Source organism: Anguilla anguilla, chromosome 17 (genome assembly GCF_013347855.1).
Source record: "Anguilla anguilla isolate fAngAng1 chromosome 17, fAngAng1.pri, whole genome shotgun sequence".
Taxonomy (NCBI): domain Eukaryota; kingdom Metazoa; phylum Chordata; class Actinopteri; order Anguilliformes; family Anguillidae; genus Anguilla; species Anguilla anguilla.
In genome coordinates this window covers 18,129,188-18,156,745 of record NC_049217.1, presented here as the reverse complement: position 1 = coordinate 18,156,745, position 27,558 = coordinate 18,129,188, and the positions used below count along the sequence as shown (strand labels likewise).

At 38.2% G+C, this 27,558-nt stretch overlaps 1 long non-coding RNA gene across 3 annotated transcripts; it reads right to left on the bottom strand.

The window, feature by feature from the left end:
* Nucleotides 1-6,544: 6,544 nt before the first annotated feature.
* On the bottom strand, nt 6,545-15,034 carry LOC118216385. Of its 3 annotated transcripts, none has more exons than XR_004763009.1 (6): nt 14,221-15,034; nt 13,708-13,814; nt 13,421-13,534; nt 12,097-12,814; nt 8,807-8,915; nt 6,545-8,505 (listed from the first exon to the last, which is right to left on the bottom strand). It is a non-coding gene; the product is annotated as an uncharacterized LOC118216385 (long non-coding RNA). The 3 variants fall into 3 exon arrangements; XR_004763008.1 differs by having other exon boundaries at nt 8,653-8,915; nt 13,441-13,534; XR_004763007.1 differs by having other exon boundaries at nt 13,441-13,534.
* Between the last annotated feature and the right edge of the window lie 12,524 nt (nt 15,035-27,558).

The following is a 27,558-nucleotide window of genomic DNA, read 5'->3' as shown; positions in this document are numbered from 1 at the left end:
GGACATAAGCCTATAGTCTTATGTATTTTGCAATATTCCAGTGAAAAACATTTTCCTCCACAAATTTCATTATGAACATTTTAATCCATTAATATCACCATGACTGTTACTTAAACATAATTTCCTATGCATTTTTATTAAAAGGAGGCTATTTAAATTTTCTTGCATTTTGTCCACTTCATGGACATAAGCCTATAGTCTTATGTATTTAGAGATTTTCTGCAGAAATACGTTTTTTGTAATAAATTTCTGAAAATACATTTTTATTCATTATTTGTCCCCTGCTTGTTACATGAACATAATTTCCTATACATTTATATTAAAACAAGGCCATTATTATTATTTTTTTGCATTTTGTCCACTTTATGGGCATAAGCCTATAGTCTTATGTATTTTGAGATTTTCTGCAGAAATTCATTTTTTTGTACTAAATTTCTGGAAATAAATTTTTATTCACTATTTTCCCCATGCATGTTATATACACGTAATTTCCTATGCATTTTTATTATAACAAGGAAATTATTATTATTTTTTCATTTTTTCCAATCCATGGACATAAGCCTATAGTCTTATGTATTTTGCAATATTCCAGTGAAAAACATTTTCCTCCACAAATTTCATTATGAACATTTTAATCCATTAATATCACCATGACTGTTACTTAAACATAATTTCCTATGCATTTTTATTAAAACAAGGCTATTTAAATTTTTTTGCATTTTGTCCACTTTATGGGCATAAGCCTATAGTCTTATGTATTTTGAGATTTTCTGCAGAAATTCATTTTTTTGTAATAAATTTCTGGAAATAAATTTTTATTCACTATTTTCCCCATCCTTGTTATATACACATAATTTCATATGCATTTTTATTATAACAAGGAAATTATTATCATTTTTTCATTTTTTCCAATCCATGGACATAAGCCTATAGTCTTATGTATTTTGCAATATTCCAGTGAAAAACATTTTCCTCCACAAATTTCATTATGAACATTTTAATCCATTAATATCACCAAGACTGTTACTTAAACATAATTTCCTATTCATTTTTATTAAAAAAAGGCTATTTAAATTTTTTTGCATTTTGTCCACTTCATGGACATAAGCCTATAGTCTTATGTATTTAGAGATTTTCTGCAGAAATACGTTTTTCGTAATAAATTTCTGAAAATACATTTTTATTCATTATTTGTCCCCTGCTTGTTACATGAACATAATTTCCTATGCATTTTTATTAAAACAAGGGCTTTTAATTTTTTTTTTGCATATTGTCCGCTTTATGGGCATAAGCCTATATTGTTATGTATTTAGAGATTTTCTGCAGAAATTCATTTTTTTGTACTACATTTCTGGAAATAAATTTTTATTCACTATTTTCCCCATGCATGTTATATACACGTAATTTCCTATGCATTTTTATTATAACAAGGAAATTATTATTATTTTTTCATTTTTTCCAATCCATGGACATAAGCCTATAGTCTTATGTATTTTGCAATATTCCAGTGAAAAACATTTTCCTCCACAAATTTCATTATGAACATTTTAATCCATTAATATCACCATGACTGTTACTTAAACATAATTTCCTATGCATTTTTATTAAAAGGAGGCTATTTAAATTTTTTTGCATTTTGTCCACTTCATGGACATAAGCCTATAGTCTTATGTATTTAGAGATTTTCTGCAGAAATACGTTTTTTGTAATAAATTTCTGAAAATACATTTTTATTCATTATTTGTCCCCTGCTTGTTACATGAACATAATTTCCTATACATTTATATTAAAACAAGGCCATTATTATTATTTTTTTGCATTTTGTCCACTTTATGGGCATAAGCCTATAGTCTTATGTATTTTGAGATTTTCTGCAGAAATTCATTTTTTTGTACTAAATTTCTGGAAATAAATTTTTATTCACTATTTTCCCCATGCATGTTATATACACGTAATTTCCTATGCATTTTTATTATAACAAAAAAATTATTATTTTTTCATTTTTTCCAATCCATGGACATAAGCCTATAGTCTTATGTATTTTGCAATATTCCAGTGAAAAACATTTTCCTCCACAAATTTCATTATGAACATTTTAATCCATTAATATCACCATGACTGTTACTTAAACATAATTTCCTATGCATTTTTATTAAAACAAGGCTATTTAAATTTTTTTGCATTTTGTCCACTTTATGGGCATAAGCCTATAGTCTTATGTATTTTGAGATTTTCTGCAGAAATTCATTTTTTTGTACTAAATTTCTGGAAATAAATTTTTATTCACTATTTTCCCCATGCATGTTATATACACGTAATTTCCTATGCATTTTTATTATAACAAGGAAATTATTATTATTTTTTCATTTTTTCCAATCCATGGACATAAGCCTATAGTCTTATGTATTTTGCAATATTCCAGTGAAAAACATTTTCCTCCACAAATTTCATTATGAACATTTTAATCCATTAATATCACCATGACTGTTACTTAAACATAATTTCCTATGCATTTTTATTAAAACAAGGCTATTTAAATTTTTTTGCATTTTGTCCACTTTATGGGCATAAGCCTATAGTCTTATGTATTTTGAGATTTTCTGCAGAAATTCATTTTTTTGTAATAAATTTCTGGAAATAAATTTTTATTCACTATTTTCCCCATGCATGTTATATACACATAATTTCCTATGCATTTTTATTATAACAAGGAAATTATTATCATTTTTTCATTTTTTCCAATCCATGGACATAAGCCTATAGTCTTATGTATTTTGCAATATTCCAGTGAAAAACATTTTCCTCCACAAATTTCATTATGAACATTTTAATCCATTAATATCACCATGACTGTTACTTAAACATAATTTCCTATGCATTTTTAATTAAAACAAGGCTATTTAAATTTTTTTGCATTTTGTCCACTTCATGGACATAAGCCTATAGTCTTATGTATTTAGAAATTTTCTGCAGAAATACGTTTTTCGTAATAAATTTCTGAAAATACATTTTTATTCATTATTTGTCCCCTGCTTGTTACATGAACATAATTTCCTATACATTTATATTAAAACAAGGCCATTATTATTATTTTTTTGCATTTTGTCCACTTTATGGGCATAAGCCTATAGTCTTATGTATTTTGAGATTTTCTGCAGAAATTCATTTTTTTGTAATACATTTCTGGAAATACATTTTTATTCACTATTTTCCCCATGCATGTTATATACACGTAATTTCCTATGCATTTTTATTATAACAAGGAAATTATTATTATTTTTTCCAATCCATGGACATAAGCCTATAGTCTTATGTATTTTGCAATATTCCAGTGAAAAACATTTTCCTCCACAAATTTCATTATGAACATTTTAATCCATTAATATCACCATGACTGTTACTTAAACATAATTTCCTATGCATTTTTATTAAAACAAGGCTATTTAAATTGTTTTGCATTTTGTCCACTTCATGGACATAAGCCTATAGTCTTCTGTATTTAGAGATTTTCTGCAGAAATACGTTTTTCATAATACATTTCTGAAAATAAATTTTTATTCATTATTTGTCCCATGCTTGTTACATGAACATAATTTCCTATACATTTATATTAAAACAAGGCCATTATTATTATTTTTTTGCATTTTGTCCACTTTATGGGCATAAGCCTATAGTCTTATGTATTTTGAGATTTTCTGCAGAAATTTATTTTTTTGTAATAGATTTCTGGAAATAAATTTTTATTCACTATTTTCCCCATGCATGTTATATACACGTAATTTCCTATGCATTTTTATTATAACAAGGAAATTATTATCATTTTTTCATTTTTTCCAATCCATGGACATAAGCCTATAGTCTTATGTATTTTGCAATATTCCAGTGAAAAACATTTTCCTCCACAAATTTCATTATGAACATTTTAATCCATTAATATCACCATGACTGTTACTTAAACATAATTTCCTATGCATTTTTATTAAAAGGAGGCTATTTAAATTTTTTTGCATTTCGTCCACTTCATGGACATAAGCCTATAGTCTTATGTATTTAGAGATTTTCTGCAGAAATACGTTTTTCGTAATAAATTTCTGAAAATACATTTTTATTCATTATTTGTCCCCTGCTTGTTACATGAACATAATTTCCTATACATTTATATTAAAACAAGGCCATTATTATTATTTTTTTGCATTTTGTCCACTTTATGGGCATAAGCCTATAGTCTTATGTATTTTGAGATTTTCTGCAGAAATTCATTTTTTTGTAATAAATTTCTGGAAATAAATGTTAATTCACTATTTTCCCCATGCATGTTATATACACGTAATTTCCTATGCATTTTTATTATAACAAGGAAATTATTATTATTTTTTCATTTTTTCCAATCCATGGACATAAGCCTATAGTCTTATGTATTTTGCAATATTCCAGTGAAAAACATTTTCCTCCACAAATTTCATTATGAACATTTTAATCCATTAATATCACCATGACTGTTACTTAAACATAATTTCCTATGCATTTTTATTAAAACAAGGGCTTTTAATTTTTTTTTGCATATTGTCCACTTTATGGGCATAAGCCTATAGTCTTATGTATTTAGAGATTTTCTGCAGAAATTTATTTTTTTGTACTAAATTTCTGGAAATAAATTTTTATTCACTATTTTCCCCATGCATGTTATATACACGTAATTTCCTATGCATTTTTATTATAACAAGGAAATTATTATTATTTTTTCATTTTTTCCAATCCATGGACGTAAGCCTATAGTCTTATGTATTTTGCAATATTCCAGTGAAAAACATTTTCCTCCACAAATTTCATTATGAACATTTTAATCCATTAATATCACCATGACTGTTACTTAAACATAATTTCCTATGCATTTTTATTAAAACAAGGCTATTTAATTTTTTTTTGCATTTTGTCCACTTCATGGACATAAGCCTATAGTCTTATGTATTTAGAGATTTTCTGCAGAAATACGTTTTTCGTAATAAATTTCTGAAAATACATTTTTATTCATTATTTGTCCCCTGCTTGTTACATGAACATAATTTCCTATGCATTTTTATTAAAACAAGGCCATTTAAATTTTTTTGCATTTTTTCCATGTATTATGTATTTTGTATTTTGAGATTTTCTGCAGAAATTAATTTTTTGTACTACATTTCTGAAAACAAAATTTTATTCACTATGTATACCCATAATTCCCTATGCATTTTTATTATAACAAGGAAATTATTCTTTTTTTTTCATTTTTTCCAATCCATGGACATAAGCCTATAATGTATTTTGCGATATTCCAAAGATACATTTTTCATAATAAACTTCTTAAAACAAATTTATATTCATTATTGTCCTCATGCTTGTTATATAAACATAATTTCCTATGCATTGTTATTAAAAGAAGGCCATTTCTTTTTTTTTTGTGCATTTTTTCCAATCCATGGACATAAGACTAGTCTTATGTAGTTTGTGATATTCCAGTGAAAACATTTTGCTCCACAAATTTCATCATAAACATTTTAATCCATGTACATTACGTTTTTTGCAATTTTACACAGAAACACTTCTCATCATAAATTTCTTCATACACGGTTAGAGTAAATCCATTAATTTCATGTCATATACACAATTTCTTATCCATCTGTATCACAACATTAGGCTACATTTTACCATTTTTATCAATCTTGTCCACTCATAGGATATATTTACCATATATTCTTATGTATTTTGCTATTTTCCACTGAAACATTTTTCATCTAACAAATCTTTATTCATTAATTTCACAATGTTTGCTACATAAACATGATGCTCAAATGAGTGACGAACAGAAGCTGTTCCACATGATTTCACAATGGAATCTTTATGGCTTGTGGATATTTGAACTTGCTGACTTGACTCATGATCTTTCATCATGGACTGTATTTAGTTTCCCCTTCAGTGTGACAAAATTCTTTCCGACAAGGATGCATCGTTTCAAATAAAATTATTTTGTATCCATGCTGGTAATCATCTAATCTGATTGCATGCAGTATTCTGTAAGTGGTCCTTTGTTGAGAATGTCTGCTAAATACTGTGAATACACGTAAATATACACATGCATTTAAACGCGACGCAGGAGTCGGAGAGCAGACCACCACGCAAGCAGCTCCTTCACCAAGCGCTGGGGCTCCCGCCAAAGGCAGCCCTCCGTCCCGAGCCAAACCGCAGCCGCGTCACCGCGCCACGCACGAAAGCCAGCGCCGCCGTCTCCTCAGAGATCACTGCCATGTGCGCTGCTCTGCCATTTCACTCAAAGCAGATGTGGAGACCGGCGTGGAAGGCAGGCAGGAAGGCGCTGGAACCATCCTCGTCTCTGTCAGCCCGTCCTGCCACATGTCCCCCCCCCCACCCCCCAAACCCCCACCCCCACCCTCATGTCAGGCGGGCTCCCGTGTTTACATTCCGCTGTCCATTGCATGGGGCAAAGGGGGGGAGGGGGAGGGGGGCGGATGGGAGAGACCAAATACCGTGCGGACGTCATTAGCATAGCGAGGAGAAGATCCAGCTGGCCTAAAATGGCAATGCACCTCAGGGATCTCTGAGCTGGGTGTGTTCTGTGTGTGCTCCAGTTAAAGGGAATCAACGTGTTGATATATTGAAATATTCAATATATATAGAAGTATATGTGATTTGTAAGACATACTGTAGCTATATGATGTATAGGATATATTGCAGCCCTGAATTGTCATGTGAGCTTATAGGACCCAGACAGTGAGGAGTCACAGGTGTCGCTCTGAAGTAAAACCTTTCCTATTCATACAAATGTATTTGAGTACTTCTGCTCCTGTAATAAAATGTATCAACGTAAGATAACTTCTCATCTATGATCTAAGTATGTCATATGCAAAAGCCACCAAAAAATAAAAAGTATAATGGACATTTGGACTTTTGCACATTGTGTGTTTTAATAACTGCGGTGATCTTTCTGCACATTTTGGAAAATCGTTAGTTTGTCACATCTTTCAATGACACAGTGAAACTTGTAGGACAATGTGAAAGACAGCACTCTCCAGCAAAGGAGTAGGCCAGTGAGTTCAATGAAATACAGAAAGGAATGCAGAGAAGAGTGTGTGTCTATGCCAGTGGTAACCAGCTCTGTTCCTGGGGATCTACCATCCTGTATGTTTTCACTCCAACCCTAATAAAGCACACCTCATTCAACAGCTAGATATCTTGTTGAGCTGCTAATTAGTAGATTCAGGTGTGCCAAATTAGGGTTGGCTTTCCCACACAATCTGCAAGCAGAAACGCAAATAAAATCAGCAACAGCAAACCATTTCACCAATCACACACCCAAAAATGCTTGCACGAATTGCTAGACCTGTTCTTGGTTAAAACATGAAATATGTATGGAAAAAATATGACATTCAGAATATGTTACCTATCCCCCTCCCCCTCGATTTGATTATACATTATCTGTCCTTTTATCTGTTGTAGTCTACACAGGGACAACATGTGGAAATTGAACACATTTACAGTGACACTAATGTGGATACGTTGATCATTATACTGTCCTTGTGGATTCAATGCTATAAATAAAGTACAAAAAGGAGGACACCCCATGCAGTTATATGGTCAACCGGGCAGGTCTGTATCTGTGCTGTGCAGCAGATAAATTTCACTTGGGAGTATTGAGCTGTATGCAGGACATCTCAGGAATATTCTCCTGTACCAGTCGGCCGGCCCCAGTGCTGACTTTCGGATTCACCGTTAGGAGGACTCTGATCACCCCGGCCTCCGTGGCCGGACGGCTTCTCGTAGGCATTCGACCGTGGCTTTTAACGAGCGGAAAGGCCGTCCCGCGGTTCCACTTCCAGAGCCTTTTCGCGGCGTGACCTCAGCACCGTCTCAGTTGCTCTCCCCCGTGTGCCGATCAGCCAGATAAGTCACTGATTAGCCGGGGATCTCGTTACGCCCCCACGTCCCGTCCACCTCCACCCCCCCCCCCCCCTCGCTCAGTCTTAATTAAAGCTGAGCGGGCAGGCCGAGCAGGTGATCGCAAACGAGGGGCGGACCCTCTCCTGCGATTTATTGGCCGGTCGAGGGGTGCACAGCCAGGCAGCGGGTTACGACTTCCTGTGTCAATGTGCGTGGGGAGGGCAGTAACCCTGCTGTCCAGCGGCGGCGGATTTACAGCCTACAAGAGTCAACCGCCAGGAAGGTCCACATGGACACCTTATTATACTGGATGATAAAGTCAGGGAAAGCAGGATTCTAGATGCCACACGAATTGATAGAGTTGTGACGTACTCGCTCGCGCAAACATGGTCAAAAAAAGAAAACTCTGCATGGTGGAGCAGTGGATAGCACTCTGTCACTTCATAGCAAGAAGTTCCTGGATTCACATCCCAGACAGGGCCTTTCTCTGCGGAGTTTGCATGTTTCTCCCTGTGCTTGCGTGGGTTTCCCCCAGGTACTCCAGGGGGGGCATTCACCATTCACAGAGCGCTCCTGCAAAAGAGCATGTGCATTCAGTCAACTTACCCTGTGTAAATAAGAGCTAATTAATAAATACAGCTACAAATTTAAAACACACAGAAAGTCTTTGATAACCATTGTACCGCAGAATTTAATTCCCTGTGGTATCTGCATTCTTACCCCCTTGATACAGCCAAAGAATGCTAGATAAACAGCCCAACAGGATCTGATGTGCAGCCACACAAAAGGCACATAACCCGCCACCTCCATCGTTACTTCAGTGAATTGTCCAGGGGTCTGGGAATGGTGCAGATGCATTTTATCACCCCCCTACCCCATCTCCGGTGCATGTTTTAATGTTCTGGGTAAGGGGTCCTGGCTCGCTCCCGCATGAGGGACCCATCTGTGAAACGCGGTTTTTCCACCGCCAGGGACCCGTTGACCTGAAACACAGGCCCCTTGTCAAGTGGAAATGACAGTGAGAGACGGGAGAGGGACAGGACGGGGTGAAGAAAGGGCCCCTTCACACAGATCAGAAGCGTCCAGCAGCAAGGCAAAGCCTGCTTGAAAAAACGGGTGAGATGGGGCTCTGCACAGGCACAGGCTCAAAGTGAGAATATCAAATGTATCCGCGTGATGATGCTGCCTTTTTCGCTAACGCCGTCTCCAGTACGGTTCAGGAACATCTTCTACTCGTTCCCATTCAGTCACAGGAAAATAATGTAATTAATTAGAATTTTAAAAAAAAATACATTTTGGGATATATTTCAGCCACCAGGACACACACATCATTCTTGCCTCTGAATCTATTCAGAAAAATCTCTTTATGCGTTTCTTTTTGAGGCCACAATCTAGATCTAACTAATAATGTGACATAAACTGGAGCTGAATTCAAACAGCTAGAACTTACTGCTGAAATGCTAAAGAAAATACTCTTATTTATCCATTTTAACATTTGGCCAATTTTAAGACTGTAGGTTTACTTTACAGGATGGGAAGCATTTTCAGTCTGTACTATTTTATCCAAAAACGCTCTTGGTGGAAAAGGTCAACATAAAATGTACCGTCTATCATTCTAATAACTCCCTAAAGCACTCCATTAATGTAAATAGGGAGCAACAATTTAATTTAATTTAATTTACAAAGAGATCATAAAGCATTAAGGGGAGATTTTAGTGAATAAAGGGAAATGTGCACTTCTTTGGAGAATTGGTCCTGTTAAGAGGGCCATTTATAAAAGTAATATAACAAAGATGCAGTTTTTTTATTAATCACATTGCTTTATGCAAGTTGGTAGTGCAGTCAGCATACAATGGATGGAATTTACCTCACTGATCTGCAGAGTGCACCAAATGGCTTTGAATGCCAAAATGAAAAAGAGAGAGAAGGCTACAAGCCTAGATGCATTAAATACTTAAGTAGCAACCAAACAGAACCACTAATGATCACAAAGGGGTTCATCAGACCCTACATAATTGTACAAATTAAAAGGGGAGGGACGGGGGGGGGGGGGGGGAGAGGGAGGGAGAAAGAGACTCATCTGCTCAACAGTGGCAGGAATAAGCATGAGATCTAACTGACTCTGTGCAAGAGGAGAACAGAAGCTGGCCAAGCACCCTGGTGAACTCCTGTTGCTAGCATGTGGTAACTGAGATACAGCCTCTTCAGGTGGGTTAGATATTCCATTTAAAAGTAATCCAAGAGGCCAAAAGAAAATCTAACGAAGTGAATAAAGGGAAGTATCTGACACCCCAAAGCAGCCAGGGCCATCTCTGTACAGTATCCAGTCTCAATACCAGACTGTTCAGGGTCCTAAAAAAGAAACAATTTGACATTTATTTAAATAGAGCAAATCTGAAAGAAAGCAGAGAAGACAGACCGGGCTGTATATTTTTCCCCCAATTTTGGGAAATGGCTATCAGTCTATGCTCTGCTGTCAACCCTTGGCAACCGCAGATGTACAGGCAGCACTGCAGTACCATGCGCTCCTTCCCACAGCATATTACAGGAGAGCCAACGCAGATTGAGAGAGCATCGCAGAAGAGCATCTCTCATTGGAAACCAATGGTAATTAATAAGTGCCTGATGCAAAGCTAGTGGGTTTATGTGCCAAGACAACCCAAGGAACCCAGGCTAACTTAAGGCCACCCCACCACAGTGGGACAGCTGTGTCTGAACTGTTGCAGAAGCCCAGTGACAGTCACCTAATTACACAGTGCAGATTATCAATGTGCAGGCCAGGGATGTCAAACTAAATTCCCAGGGGGCCGAAGTGTCTGCAGACTTTTGTGGCTTCCTTTCCTCTCAATCAGCTGCCAATTAAGGCCTTGAGAACAAGATGTGTGGATTCTTCAGCCAGTCAATGACTTAAATGAACCACTGTAGCAGAGATCACCCTGAACACCAGCAGTCACTGCAGCCCTCCAGGATCTGTGTTCTAGGCTATAGCTTGTATTTGCAGAAAGTTTCCCTACATCAGTGGTAACTAACCCTGTTCCTGGAGATCTACCGTTTCAATCTAACCCCAGCAAAGCACATTTTATTCACAGCTAGAGATCTTGTTGAGTTGCTAATAAGTAGTCAAGTGCACCAAATTATCCATGCTGGAATTACAGCTCTTTTAATATACAGTCTGCAATTTTAGGGAAGCAAAGGTAATCTGATAAATTAACATAATCCGAAATAAAATTGTCATATTTAGTACTTGGAAATACAGCCACAGGAAGTGCACTTTGCTTTAGTGCGCAGCACAGCCACAGGAAGTGAATGTTTCTTTAGTCTGTAGCACAGGCACAGGAAGTACACTTGGAATTATTTTCATATTGATGAAAGTTATAACCTACGGCTGTCATTTTCTAGATAAGCCACATGCACCATATAGCTTCCATTATTCCACTGTAATCTGAGTGTATGAATTAAAACAGTACTGTAGCACAAGGGAGAGCAGAACAGCAAAGCTATTGCCTTTTGTAGACAATCAAGTTCCTCTTCAGCATTTTACTGATATACTTTTCAGTTCCACCAGCAAATCAATATATCGTGTTCCTCAGGCTAGAAACATTGTTCAGTCTCAATTCTTAATAATCCCACACCACTAGCAGGAGAGACCAAGAGGCGGTTATCGTAAATGGCCTCGTCTTAACAAACAAATAGCAAAGAAACCAGCATGCATTGTAAGAACACACAAGCACACAAAGAAACAAATGGCACTACAACCACAACCAAGCTCAGTCCCCAGGCATATTGTTTGTTTTGTGGAACTTCCGTCCTAACCAAAAGTAGGTGACACAGTTTGAGGTGAGTCTGTGGGAGTGGAAGCTAGTTTTATTTGGGATATTGGAAGGTATGCGAAAAAGACCCACCCATACAACATGCAGATCAAAAACCAAGTGTGTTATAGACAACAGGCCTCCTACATCAAGCTACAAACAATTCCTTTCTGGAAAAAATGATTCCTTTCTTTTTTAATGTTTTATTCATGTAACAACTTTCAAAAGCTCCCCATACTTCTAAAACCAAGAGATCTAAAAGATCTAAAACCAAGAGAATTATGGACATTTTTCATGACAAATGTCTTCAAACACATTTTCATTCATTCATTTCATTCATTCCTGGAACACTTACCGGTCTAGTGCATCTGAAGCGTGTGCAGCTCCAATTTAAATATCTTCCTAAGGGATGCTGCTGCAGGTACTGCTGTGGCTAACATGTCAATCGGTGGAAAAGCTCTACAGTGCAGACCACTGAGAGGAAAGGGTGTCAGAATGGGAATTCCCTTAATTTACTCAATACATTCAGCCACACACAGGCATCTCAAGAGTACAATTCAATGACTAATTTTTACTAACAGACCTGAATTTTGCCTCAAAAGACTTGTGGATACCCGTGAAAAAATAATCTAAGCAGTCTTTTTGGGTTGGACTCCTCAGACTTCAGTTTCTAGTTTAGATTACTTCTACATCATATTCCCTCTCGATTACACAAACACCGTAAAATAATTAGATGTTACACTCTTCCCACTCACCATGCAAATAACCTAGGAAATATGACATAATTAAACTTGACATTTCTTCACTAACTTGAGTTAGTCAACGTATACTTCAGCCTTTTATGTCCCCAGAAGTAAACGGTTATGGCAAAAAAACAACAACTGGGTTTAAAAACTAAATCCATTTTTTTCCTTCAAAAAAAAAAAAAAAATCTACTTCTCTGAGGAAGGTACAGGGCAAATCCAATCCAAATCCAAATGGCCTCCAAGTAGCCATAGTAACCATCTGCACTGCATTTGTAGCACTAGAGATTGACCACCAACTCACACCTAGATGGCATTTTTGTAACAGTCCTGCAAAAAATTAGATAAAAACAAAATTAACACAAGGCTACTGACCATTTACAATGAGATAAGACATAACTCAAAGCAAACAGCTTTGAGAATTTTTCACTTCAACATGAAACAACATAATATGCCTTAAACAAAAAATGTCCTCGCAAATATAAATGTTGCATCCGCAGCCAAGAAGCTTACCCCAATGCAAAGTATTACCTACACAGTTTATAACAGTTTTTCATAAACTCAAATTAATCTACAGACCATGTTATATGTTAACAATAACAATCTCAAATGGTTTATAAATTATTCTGGTGTTGGCTCCATGCAATGGCCAAAGGAACAAGGAATATCAATGTGTAGGAGCATGTTCTCTGGTGAAGAGTATTAATCTAGCACAGAACCCATGTGCCCACTTAACAAGCTTTATTAAAAATAAAAAATTAGCAATATAAGCTGGGAATAGAAATTACTCTTGCATCAGCAAATCATTTTTCAGACTGCAGGTTTGGTGCATGTTTCCCCAACTGTCATTCTTGAGTAGGATTTTATGAATTAATTCACATGTGTGGATGAGCCCATGGGAGTAGGCTTGCCAATTCGGTTACCACATGACCCTACAGAAAAAAAACTGACTGGACCTCCTCCACAGCTGAAAGCAGGTCAACAGGCAACAGCTGCATCATCTTTGTCTGGTTTCTCCTTAGATGTAGCAATATATACAACAAGAATACCCTAAAAAGAAATAAAAGAAAAAACAACAACTTAAAAAACAACTAATCAGTAATGTTTAAATCAATACTTACAGGGCAGGTTTGTAAAAACCCAAGCCGGGTTGAGCAGAGGGCTTTAGAATTATTTATGTGGACATCTGGCCGTTGACAAAACAAGATGCCCTGAAATCGTACCTGCTGGTCTTGTGATGTCACAGCTTCTGTTATCTTTCTGTTATCTTTCCAGTTGTTGTCTACCTTCTGTTGTACAAGGCCGTCAGATGCTGTGCATGTGGATCCATCTCAAAAAAACAAAAACACTATTCCTCACGTCCACATTCGTAGACCTGTGCATGGTTCCACTGCCTAACAAGCAGCAATGGAACACAACAGCCAATCTGAATCTTTAATACACAATTTTCACACAAAATGTTGGTCAAACGCAGCAAACTCTCAGCTACTAGGAAGCTGGCAGTGTAGGATTAAAATAGATGTTACATACAGAGGATCTTAAATCATTTTTCTTGGAACTCCAACCACAAATGCGGCCAAGTAACGGTCAAGGAATTCCCTCACTGGTGAGCTGTCCTTGACAATTTCCTATCAGCACAGAACAAATTTTGTCTGCAGCATTTTATATGAGACACAGATCTTGTTCTGTCTTCATTTCCTGCACTATCAAGCCTTTCAAGACATCAGAATCTTCACCTTGAGGCCTTCTATTCAGGCACTTTGGAGACTAAAGTAATTCCGTATCCGCTGTAGCAGTGGAGCTGGCATTGCAATCCTCCAACAAAATTACTTTTCTGCCTTGGTTTTTGAAAGCAGACTGGAGGCAGTAAAGTTGCGTCTTCATTTTGTAATGTGCAGTCAATAGCCAGATCAAATCAGTCTTACTATATCTTTAAGAGCCTCAACTTCGTGACAGATTTCTCAAAATTCATCCAATCGACATTTCGAGACGCTTTAGGCCTGTTACTCTACACAAGAAACGCGTACAACTAGCCTACTCAACGAGCAATGCAAGGGGTATTTCTCCGTTCTTTTGTAGCAAAATGCGTAGGCTACTCCAAACTTTGTAACGAGACGCAAACGTCTGGCGCCATTCCACGTGCATATGTTAGAGCTGCTAATGGTAAATGATCTTTAACAAACAACTACACACGAAAAAGTAATAATTCCCATATAAACTGCTTTAGAAAAAAATAGAAAGCATTAGCATAGGCTGCCATCTTGTGAATTAGCAGTATATAACCGTAGGCAGGGCAAAAAGAAGCCGGTAAACGGATGTATTGTTTGTAAGTAAAGAGCTCGCATATGTCCTGAATCTGAGTTGGCGTCTGTGTTCCTTGCGTAGAGTAGCCTATTTATCAGGGCGTAGGACTTTCTTATTTCTGGTAGGCAGCTAATACTGCGCATGATGTGATGTGATGCGATGACCAGCGCTCACTAAACTCTGTTAACTCCACGTTCTATGCCACTGCTAAACGAAATAAAGAGACGCCATCTTGAATTTTCCCCAAGCGTGAAGCGTCCGATTCACATTGGCCCGATTGAATGATTACGTAGCCTATCTGATCGCAAACGTATAAATTAAACCGGTTCTACTTGAGCTTCGACGCTTTAATGAACTTGACAGACGAGTTTCCATTACGAGTTGAGCGAAGTTTTCACTGCAAACAACTCTTTCAAAGGTTTAAGCGTTTACATCACTCAGAAACTGATTGAGCAACATTGTTTGGGTTATCAGAGTTGGCAAAGCTCTTCCCCGAACTCCACACTCTCATTCACTCCATTACTGTCATTCACACCCATTAACACGCATTCACAAAACACATTCTCAGAACACACTATTAATAATAATGATTGTTCTACAGTTCAACCTTTATAGCAAAGTAGCTCCCTCAAATCCAAACAAGGGGCTGGACATTAGGATAATAAATTGTAGCTTAACTATCTGAATGTAACAGAAACAAGGAACACCAAGTTACTTTATTATACTGATCAGTTACTTTATTTGTTGTACCTCAGCTGTGTCTGATGCCATTAAGACATGTTAAAAGTACATGAAGTGGTTGAGCTGAGATATGAAACTACATAAATACAGACCATGTGACTTATCTATTGCTAGTGATCATAACGTTACAAAATATTTTAAAGTGGCCTTGCAGTTTATATAATATAAATATCTGAGGCTGGGTACATACATGAGATATTTCTCTTATGTGCTAGCCTGGATATAAAATTCTGTATTAAAAATTCAAAAGGCAAACAACCACACACTGAAAATGACAACATTACCACTGACTAGATGGAGGTTGTGAATAGATTACGGATCATGACAGAATTTGTAGTTCTGAAAAAATTGTCAGAAGATGAGGGACATTGAATTTTAGATAAACTATTTAAATGTCTACAATGAATAGTTTAAAAAAAAAAATCAGAAATGACACATTCTTAATTTCAAATTCAGTTTTTATCTCAGTTTGCATTCTATGGGTATGATGTTATTTTATTGAACACTATTCGTTAATTGCAGTCAGTTTCAGAAGGTTCCTAAACTCACCAATATATAACTAGTTGCCATACTGTTTTTTTTAAATTTTTTTAACCTTTTTAGTCTTCTTTGGACCCTACTTATCCTACCTTTTACATTTCCACTGTTACTGTGCAGTCCTGTTTCATTGTGTTCTGTATGGAAGCTTCCCTTAGTATTCGTAATGTTCGTTGGTTAAGGTGACATTCGACAATCTCAGTGGTGACATTCTAACAGCGCCATTCCAACATTTCCCGTAAGTAATCTTTTGCCTCTGTCAGCATTTCGAGTGTTGAAATTGTCCCGGAAAAGATGATTTCCGTATCTGTGCACTGTGAACACCGGGGTGGGGGTGCATTCGTGGTGAGGATGTATCAGGTGTGTTGGGGGGATTCTGTTACCCCGGTGCCAGGGATGCTACATCTATACCCTTCGTTCTCCTTTTTTAGAGGACAGCTCCTCCCCTTTTTTCCTGTTCCCATACCTGACCTGTTCCAACCTGCAGACCGCAATCCCTATTCACAAGCCAAATCTACAGTGATTTTCTCTCTGGAAACAATAAATTTACAAAATACTGGCCAGGATTCGGGCAGCTTTTGTCCGTAAGTTCTCATTTGTTACTGAATGCAGTTTGATTAATTAACTGGAGGATTAAATGAAGTGTGTCCCGGCAGCAGCTTTTCTCACACCATGCACAGACGGTATTAAAGGGGCGGTTATAGGCCGGATACCACCACACTGCATGTATTGACTGAATCGCCCAATCACCAGTTTCGTTCAGGCTTTTCATTCATTGGCCAATGCTACAGCTGCGGAGTGTGATTAAAGTGCAGGTCGAAGCAGAGGGAATGTGTTCACAAGTTTCTCAATGTCTTCGAGTTACAGCCGCCATTACATAATCGCGCACAACTCAGTGGGAGGCACTTAGGCCACCTGTGTTTCTAGGCATTCACACTGTAACTCACTTCCCTCTATGGCCCTGTTTTTCTTTGGTCGTGAAATGTGCGAGCTCGGGCTGGGCTCGGTATCAGTTTCACACTGTAAATGAAGACTGCCACCTCTTTGTCACTTTACCCGTAAAGGTAATTAGAACTTAAAATGTACACAAGGGACACTGCAGCTGATAAACAACAACAAAAACAACTACAACAGATAGTGTGAAAAATGACATCATGGCTGGATACCATGTACAGCTGGAAGGTTTCCGCAGTTCTTTGTGTTGACTGATTATAACTGACTTGTTCTTACTTGTGCCTCGTTTTCAATCTTTTTGTGGGTTTCCTGCAGCATGTCTATCAATTCTGTGGCCCGGAAGTCTTGTGATCCTGCTTGTCTGTCGAGGCTATATAGGTAGTGATTTATTTAGTTATTTATTTTACATTTCCCCACTGAGGGTAACACTTACATGTGCAGATGGTTTTAACCAGAAATCAATAATTCTCTAGTTTCATAATATATTTCACTATATTTTCATTTTATTTAATACGGAAACATGTTACTAAATTGTTGCAAAAATATGGCATTTCACAAAACAAAGTTGTTTTTTTTAATCTTCTTTTTGGAGTTGTTTGCTTAAAGAACAAACGAAATGCTCCATCCAGTTCAATATACTGAGCCACAACTGTGGTGAAGCGCACTGGTCTTCCAGCTGTTATTCAAAACTCTTCACTGTCCAGGCCCTTGGACAGCAACCACCCCACAAAAGGTTCTGTTGGGCTTAAATATTTTTGCATTTACAGAAACATTAATAGCAAGTACATTATAGAAGATGGGGAAAAACAGCAATTAAACATACAAAATCTGAAATTGAAAAAAGTATGTGAATGTTTTTTGTGAATGTGTGTATAAATAAGTATCTGTGTGAAACTAATACTAGGTATTTGTCAATAAAAAAAAAATGTTTCAGTGGGAAAAGAAAAATTTAATGCCTTTGGGGAGAAGGGGAAATTTTTAAAATAAAAGATAAATGGCTTCAGGCAGTGTGCTTTTTAAGCTAGATAACATTTATTGCTGTGTCTCTTGGCAACAGGACCCAGTCTATATAAACCCAGGCTGTTGTTTCCAGCGAGCAAATATTTGTCATAGTCGACCCAATGTTTGGCATAAAGCACCTGATTGCTTGACATTCTGCTTACTACAACTTTATATTTATGTGCAATAGGATGCAATATTGCTGTCTGATAGTGGCTGTCATTGTGGGTTTACTCTTGGGGGATGACATGTTGGAAAGCAAGCAAAAGGGCTAAGACTGAAGCACAGCAGGCTTTTTTTTTGCTTTACATAAGCCCATGATGAAGCTGCGCACAATAAGGTTACTATTTCCTCCATGCAAAGTTACTCACTTTGAGAAGTTCTGCGAATAAATACTGAAGTTGTTTTCATTTAGATGTCCACTCTGAAGATCTTGGAGTTATTTTCTTTATCATTGTAACCACACCATTCATGGGCACATCTATGCATCTGTGTACCAAGGGCGTCACCAGGTGGTCAGTCAAGGTATGATACTTCTGGTTTAAAGTGGTAAGAACCCTTCCAGGCCCAAGTGTGCCTATGAGATGTATAAGTGAAATTTATAAGCTTGTTGGTGCAATTGTACTTATTTTAGGATTCATATATTCAAGGGTTCTACACAATGACAATGTAATTTAAGGGAATTTAGCCATAATGTACTGTAACACACATGCTGTACAGTACAAACATGGATTTTATGACCGGCTTCAAAAATAAACAAATAATAAAATGTAAAATGCATGGCAAATGTAAAACTGTATTATTTAAATTATTCTTTAAGAGACTGAATGATTAAAAATATTAACAATCTATGAAATATAGATTAAAACCACTTAGAGATTTTAGCAGTAGTAAAATGATGTCTCAATATCCACTGTTTGAGGGATGTTGAGGCAGTCAGGAATTTAACTATATTTTAACCCCATCAGCATCATGGTTTTTTGCCTTTTAACTCGATGATGTCACACTGGCTTCAGATTATGAAATCTACCTGGAAATCCCGTGACCTGCTAATTTAATCAATGTCACATGTGAATCTGTGTTCATTATATTTGCACTGTGAATGAATCATCCAGACCAGCTGTCACCCCACATTAAGCTTGCAGGCTGTCAAAACCGCATTCTGCGTTTCCCATGGTCATTGAGTTTTTCCTGAAGGCTCATTAGACGTTTTTCTCTAATTTTGTCAAATTCTTAATATTACGAGATTGTACGGTCTGTGTTGCTAAAAATATTTCCACAAGTATTAACAATAAAACAAGTTTATATGGTGAAATGATTTATGTTTACATTGTACAAAGGTTGGTTTACAGTTCATACCCATCAGAACATTTTACGAGTGAGTATATATTGCATTATAGTCAAAGGTAATTAAATATATAATAAAATATATGTTTACCTGATGTTTAACTCTTTTATATACTTTTATTTATTATATACTACATATTTATTATATAAGATGGTATATATATGGGGGAATGTAGATTTTACTATTTGAGAAGGTGACACACAGGGGCCCCCATAATATATACTTATTTAGGTTTATTGTATATATTTTTAATTCCTATTTTTATGCTCATTGTGTCTTCTTATTTTTTTCCATTTTCCTGTTTTTATGCTCTTTGAAAAACACATTGAATTGCTGCTGGATATGAAATGTGCTATGCAAATAAACATGCCTTGCCTTGCCTTGCCTATGTTTGAGAAGCCTTTGGTTTATGAACTTTACTTTCTACCGTCCCTTTATTAAGTTCCTTGTACACCAGAGTTTCTGCTGTCCTGCTCAGCAGTACCAAACAAACTGACACCTTTCACTCTTTTAAAATATCTTTCTCTGTTCCAGGCAGCCACAGCGAACTGTGGGTGTATTCTGTCATGTGTCTGGTTCTTAGTTTTACACAAGTTTGAATGAGAGACCTCAATGACAGAAGATTGCTGCTGGTAGTGGCGCTGGGAGACCAGAAGGGGGCAGCATTCACTGTTGACTCATGTTACACTGTCACATAATTTTAACTAACCATAGAACAAAATCAACTTTTTGCCCAGGTATGCTAATACAAAAGTACATTCAATGATTTTGATTTTATTATATGTAGTCATCGACAGATGTTATAAATTGCTTTCTACAGTAGGCTCTAGAAAACTACATGTGCCAGTATAGAGTTCCATCTCGATACTGACTGAGTATTTAATTAGACATACTCCTCTGTGATTTTCTCTTTGGTTTTATTCACCAACACTGGGACAGCCTGGAGCTGTTGTGCAGTAGACCACTGCTGTCACTGCACGTATGTTCTGATCTTTACATTGTATGGATGCTGTGAGCCAGTTATTGATTTCTACTCTGAGTTCATACAGTAACATAGAGGTCAGTTGATTTCCTGCTTTGAACTGATGCCCATGAACAGGAAGTCTACACTTTCAATTCTGCTTAATTTTAACCAGAAACAATCTTTGAGTCTAGCTGGAGAAGTTCTGCTACTGTATGTGCTGTGCACTGGTGAGCCTAGTGCATTTCCCTTTCCTAACTAATATGGTACACATACTGCGTGTGACTGTGGAAAATGTATGATATACAGAAAGCTATTTTTTCCAAGTGTCTTGTGACCCTAGTTTGGTAACTACTAAGAGGCACTTGACAAACCAATACCTCAATACGGCCACTAGGTGGCAGTGGAGTGTTTGAGGGGCCAAAAAATGGATTTGCTGGTGCATCTCATGGTTCAGTCTCATTGCACACTATAACCGCCCTGCTAAGTGTTACTAAAGCAAACCAGGCCCAGTCTCCACCTCTGTGAAATGGAAGAGCAACCACATCCCTTATGTGGTAATTTGAAAGGCCATCAAGCTGACCCATTCGCTCATCAATCCAGAGGAGATTTAAATTCTGTAACGCGGTTCTTCTGAGGAGCTGACCCTTCCTCGGCTTTTCAGGGGAAAGGTTTATTCATAGCGTGGCCGGTCACAGCATCGCACAACAGAAGTTTCCACAGGGAGGGTTTGGCTCGTGGATAAGCCAATGTGAGCTCATGTTGAGGAAGCAAGTACAGTATGTCTGTTTACAAATGGCAGCCAAACGCAGCTGTGGTCAGACACTGAAGGGCCAGCAAAATCTAGGAGACCATTATTCCCTTCGTTTTATACTGATCAAGGTTGTTTACACATATGGTCAATGGCTTTTAGATTTTGTAAAACGTTTTTTACAGTTAAGCCATCCAGATACATTGCATTAAAAAAATCAAAGCATTGATTTATACATGGACGTGAGAGGAATGAGCTTTTGAAAGAGTGGAAATTATCAAAAGGAAACAGAGGATGATTTGTTTTTCCATGCCTGCCAATAACTCCTTAAGTCATACAAAATTTACCCATGTTTAACATACTAAAATGCGTGATACTGAAAATGTTAATGCATTTGATAAGTGCATTGAATTTTATTAATCATAGTGGTTTAAATACTTTAAAATAAGAACGAATGAGAAAGAAACTTACAAATAAAACAGACTTCACTTTCATGTAAGACCTGTGTACTGGGAAACTGTCATATCCATACACAATCTTTGATTGAACTGGCTATATGGCTTTAACAGATTATTGAGCCTACTCCAAGTGGTAGAAAGTGACTCTTAGTAGATTTCCTCCTACACAGCTGGATTGCTAAATGAAAATGAAAGACCTCATTATAATTTAAACCTGTGGCCATGAAAGAGAAAAGAAAAAAGAAGATAAAGATGATGAAAAGACCTGACAATGAGCCGTACCTTTGATTTCTCACTTTGATGGATGCTTTCCACTTTTTCCAACACAGTAGAGCAGTGTTGTGGAAACTGAATATTTACTATGTAGACAAACCATAACATTTGGTCTGGGGATGCAGACTATATTTGCTTATTCTAACTTGTGTAAACAGTGCTTTCAGTGTTTTATGCAGCTAAACACTAAAAAATAAAAATCTCATTATCATAGCACTTCAGCCAGCCTCTGTGTCCAATCAGGGCATAGGGAACCGTCTCTTACAGCTGGGTGAATTCAAGTCAACGTGTCTCTAAACTGTGTGTGGGGACCGTATTTTTTAGTCTGTGAACAATCTTTGACATAGCCTACTCACATTCTTTCAAACAGCTGCGTAATAAATTTTCCTGTGTTCCATTACAAACAGCCCTGACGCAAAATTAACGTGGATATTGTTTTACTCCGTTCATGGTTGGAGTTTCTGTCAGTGTCGTGACCTGGTGTATGAGCTTCTGGACACAAAGCTCTGTCAGATGGTTCTGTATTTGGCTGAAGTGTCCTGCCCGATTAGAACATTCTAAATGTGAACTCCCCAGACTGCAGATGATGGTATGCTCAGTGTCCTGGTGTCCAACACAGTAATGGCTCAAGGGAGCTTTTCCTGGGTTCAGCTGAGGCTGTGTGTGTGTGTGTGTGTGTGAGTCCATGTGCATGGACGTGTGTGTGTGTCCATGTGCATGTACATGTGTGTGTGTGCGTGTGTCCGTGTGCATGCACGTGTGTGTGTGTATGTGTGTTCATATGCATGCACATGTGTGTATTTGGGTTTCAGGTGCAGAGAAACACTTGTTTAGCTCCACATACTGTATGTCTTTCTTTCTGCTTGAGTCTGGCATGCTCGTTTGTTCATTTGTTGGTTCTCCTTGTTCGGCTGGAGTCGGTCAGGTGATCGGCCTGCAACGCATCACCGATGAGCGTGGAAACATGGCCGAGGGGGGAGGGAGGGGTTTCAGGACGGGCCGCTGCTGACCTGTCAGATCCTATTTACTGAGCGCGCTCCGTGGAAAAACCAGGCCTTTCTGGCATCGCATTCACAGTGTAATCGAGCTCAGCGGTTTCCCAGCCCGCAGCCCAATCTACATAAGCGGGCCAGCCTCATTTGCACACTAATGAGCCTCATGTATTTTCACTGTCCTTAAAAATAAAATAGATATGCCACTGCACCAAAGATATGTGCACCAGACACAATCAGGGTCTTTTTAGGACTTTTTTTAGTCTGCAAATTAAGCAGAGTGGAGAACCACTGATTGAATCCATACCTGGGCCACACTACGTCAGAAGTCATGTCTATGGAGCGGCTTTTGCAGCTAAATATATCAGTCTAAACTTTACTATGTTGTATATCATTATATGTTTATGCTTTATCAAATGCACCAGTCACAGTTTATTGCCACTCTGGCTTTGTAGGCTCTAGTGCAGATCCTTACTCTGTTCAGCAGCCTCACGTATAACTGGATGACACTCGAGTGCTTCTCAGTTCACACACCTTGTGTGTGTCCTCTGGGCTCACAGACACAGCAGATCTTAAGGACTGTGAATAATTGAGAATGGAAACGTCCACGGTCACAGAGTGCACTGAGGTCAGCCTCCCCACTGCGACAGGGGCTGTGCCGGGGGTGTGCAGACCCGCGAGCCTGCCGTGCGTGTGTGTGTGTGTGTGTGTGTGTGTGCACGTGTGTGTGAGTGTGTGTGTGAGTGTGTGTGTGTATACTACTGGATTGTGACTACATTTTAATGAAACATCCAGCTGTGAGATGTTTATCCTGATATAGGTTTCCCGAGTTCCCAGGAAAAAATCTCACACCAAAAAATTAAATTGGAATACATCTTCTTAATATTCACTTTCAAAGAGCAAGTGCAGAGACAAAGTTAAAAAAAAGAAGGAATATAATGAATTAAAAACAATAAATGTATTTGTGAAAATTATTTATCGTTTTTCTTTTTTCTTTTTGGTCAGTCAAAATAGATCCTGTATTGAGTACAGAACATGTATAAAAATTGTTGAAACTAACAAAAAATACTGTTGACTACGAAGTGTTTCAGTGCTGGACTGGCGAATGCTGAAGTGCTTATGGTTGTAAACGTATTAAAGGGTGGTGAAACGAGTGTCAGGGAGTGAATGTGGCCACTCTCAGGGCTGAGGTGCTGGCCCGGGTCAGACCACATGCGGTCCGTATGTCCGGGGGGGCCCTTGGCCCCTGCTATGCGGATGGCCCCCCCCCGGCCTCCTCTCCCTGCCGGGCCTGTTTATCTCTTCCGAAGCCGGGGTGATTAACGAGGCCCAGGGCGCGTCCTCTTTTCCCCCGAACCCAGGGAGAGCCGCAGCTGAGAAAACAACGGGCTGGCCCGGGGGGGCGGGGCCTGTGGTTGCCATAACAGACCCTGTGACACATGCCTCAGGCCCCTCCCCCTCATCAGAAACCACACCTCAGGCGTGAGACAACACACACACACACCCCCCACAAAACGTTCTGGGTAAAAACCTGGCTTTTCTCAATATGTAAATCCAGTGTAATAGCCACAGGGAAGTTATAGATGTTCAGTGAATCTCCCACATGATGCAATGTATTGACAGGCATTCTCCCTGATGTTTTTTCCATGATTAAATGATATTCAGAAAAGGATATTACAATTAAGTTTGTTCGCAAGAAGCTTGGAATATTTCTCTGTGACTTGAAAATAATTTAATTACTATAACAATACATTTTGGGGACATTTATCTCACAAGCAAATAGACATCTAAACAGTTTGTTGAAAAAAATGAACCATTTTGTGTTAGCTAGCTAGAATCCTGCTGACATTATTTGTAGGCATTGCCAGATGGCAATTGTGTGAACGTATTCTGTGCTTGACAATGTTTCCACTGAATTGTGTACACAGTAAATTATTCAGTGTTACATCAAACAGAGGTGCCAAAAGTCATTTTGAGGTGTATATTCTTGTGTTATCAAACTGGTAACTATTTTTATTGTGACTCATGTGTCTTTACAATTCCATCCAGGGGTACACTGTGCAAATTCTGCTTCTGGGCTCCCAACGGGCATTAACCCCTTCCTCACCCCGAATGCATTGCCCACCTCCAAAGAGTAAGGGGTCAGGGGTTGGGATTTGGTGTGGGAGGAGTCAGTATGGGGAAAGGGGAGATGAGTGACAGAGGTATTGCGGTGCTGACAGCTTAGCCTAATGTCTGTCTACACCGGCAGCATTCCTGTAGCACAGGAGAAAGAAACAAAAGATTCTCTGTATGTAAAGAGAAAGCAAAACAGAGAAATGTTAGACAGGTCTGAGGAGAATGCTAAGGGGACGGAGAAGATGGAGAAATGAAGAGATTGGTGAGCAAACATAGAGACACAGCAGACTGCTGTTATGGTCAGAACACACTGTATGATGTTAGACCTGATTCATCCTGCTGCCAGTCATTCGGAGTTTGAAGTGATTATGTTTGAAACTCAGAGTGTTCACATTGAGGTCATACATTGGCTTAATTGAGCAAGCCTTGTCCTGGGTCAGGTGCTTATGGGGTTCAATAATTGCTCTTGCCCTGTGGGAGTCAGTTTCTGGAGCCGAAGTAATCATATTGAGCCAGGTTAATGGGAAGTACTGGCAAAAGACAATGGATAAAGTTAATCTGACATTGCAATGTTCCAGCAGATGTTTCCAGCAATACTTTTTCAGTTGAACCACATGAACAAAGAAATGGGGAAAAAGTGGTATGGAAGGGGAAAAAAAGGTACAATAGCAACAATATGTGCGCACCAAAATTCAAAATGGTGGGCAGGGGCAGTAGGCAGATCCACAGTCCATTTCACGGTACAGTGGTCAGAATTTATCACTGCATCCTGAGGTCGCTTTAGATACTGTTTCATGCCAATCTAGTTTTGACAGTCATGTCACATGCTCAAAATCCAGTGAAATTAACTATAGCTAACTTTTATCAGCCCTTAAGGATAATATATATTATTTTAGCTCTGCACCCCATCATGATGCTCTGTGTTCAGTCTTTGAAACTTTAGTGAAGTGGAATTGTCAAGCGTCACGGCCAGGATATACATAACAACCATCAATGAATAATTCAGTCAGTCCTGTTCACCTCAGTTTTGCATTGTTTTATATAGCTCATTAAAGGCTCGTGGCCTTGTGTGCTAAAACATGGCAGCAAGTTTACAGGGAGACCTATGATACCAAGGGAGGAGTTGTTAGTGGATAATTTGATTTGATGCAGAATATCACAATCTAAAAGTTTAAAATGTTCATACATTAGTCCTGCCCTGTCTGGTTTGGCACACTTCAACTGTAAAACTGAGTTTCTGTCCTCATGAATAAAACAAGATTCCATTAATAAAAAAAGTGCATCCGCGGCTAAATCTTGAGAAATGGCGCAATGCCATTGGTATCCTTACATAGTTCATCTCAATGGACCCAACTGTTTCCACTGCTCTCAGAACCCACCAATTCCTGAACCTCATTTGTATAATTATAAAGGACTGAAGCAGTCAGTAACTCTAAATAGGATGACTCACAGTTGCCTGCTAGTTTCAAAATATCATGCCTCATGAATACATAAACAGCATATTCTAAATCCTGGAGATGTATTAAATTCACTCAACAGCACACATAGGGAATATACCTTCTACTCAAGGCCACAAGTCCTTCTCATACGCTCAAGAATATATCTTCTACTCTCAAGGTCATGTGTCATTATCATTTAAGTAAGAACATACCTTTTACATCAAGTTCATTATTCCGTATTTTGCATACAGTAGCTTATTTCTTAACCACCTTAACCGGTGATATTTGTGTGCTTGTTAAATGGGGTGTCCAAACTTATGCCTGCGTAGATTTTCTCAGGCACTCTTTTAGAGCCAAAGGTCTTCTACAATAATGTGACCTGACAAGTTTACAGTGAAGCGCAAATGATAGAGCAATGGGATTGGGATGTGTAATTTCAAAACAATATTCGAGTAATTGATTGACTGTTGACTTGGTTTTACTGCGGTTTGAAGAGCTGATGGGTATCCAGAGATGGTTTTGTAATAGGAATGGAATGGGGAGAGAAAGGAAGAGAGCGTGTGCCGTGAAAAACCCCCCGCGGGTTCCCCCCGCATGCGGGGTCAAAGTTCAAACGGCACTGACCAGCTGTCTGAGGTGCCGCTGAAGGCCCGCGGGGCGACCGGTGGGGGAAAACAATCCCATAACACTTCTCCTCCTCCGCAGTGGCACTCTAGGAGGAACCGGCAGAGGGGGGGGACAAAACCCTCGCTTCCTCTGAACCCCTCGTTCTGATTCTGACCCCCATCCAAATTCCACAGCCATTCCGCTTTCCTGGCTAGTGCTGGGAAAACTCCAGAACCTCCTCACCGCCTCCACATATCGCAAGTCTGTGGTCTGGCTCCTTAAACAAGGATATAACACCATACTACTTGAATTATCTATTTTCATCAATCAAGTTCCCCAATAGTGTTTGCTGATTTTATATTATTTTTTATTTTAACAAATGACCAAAGGGAGGTGTGGGCAAATGTGGGGCTACCCTTCTGTCTATTTAGTCTGGGGCTAAATCTTGCTGACACTGCCACTTATGCATGTAAAGGTGGTATAAAACATGGATAGATTAGCCCAAGGTAAATATTCAAACCGGACTGCCACTTCAGGAGTGTTTTGTTAGCATTACCTTACTGACAGCCTATTGAAAACACACGAAATGGCCA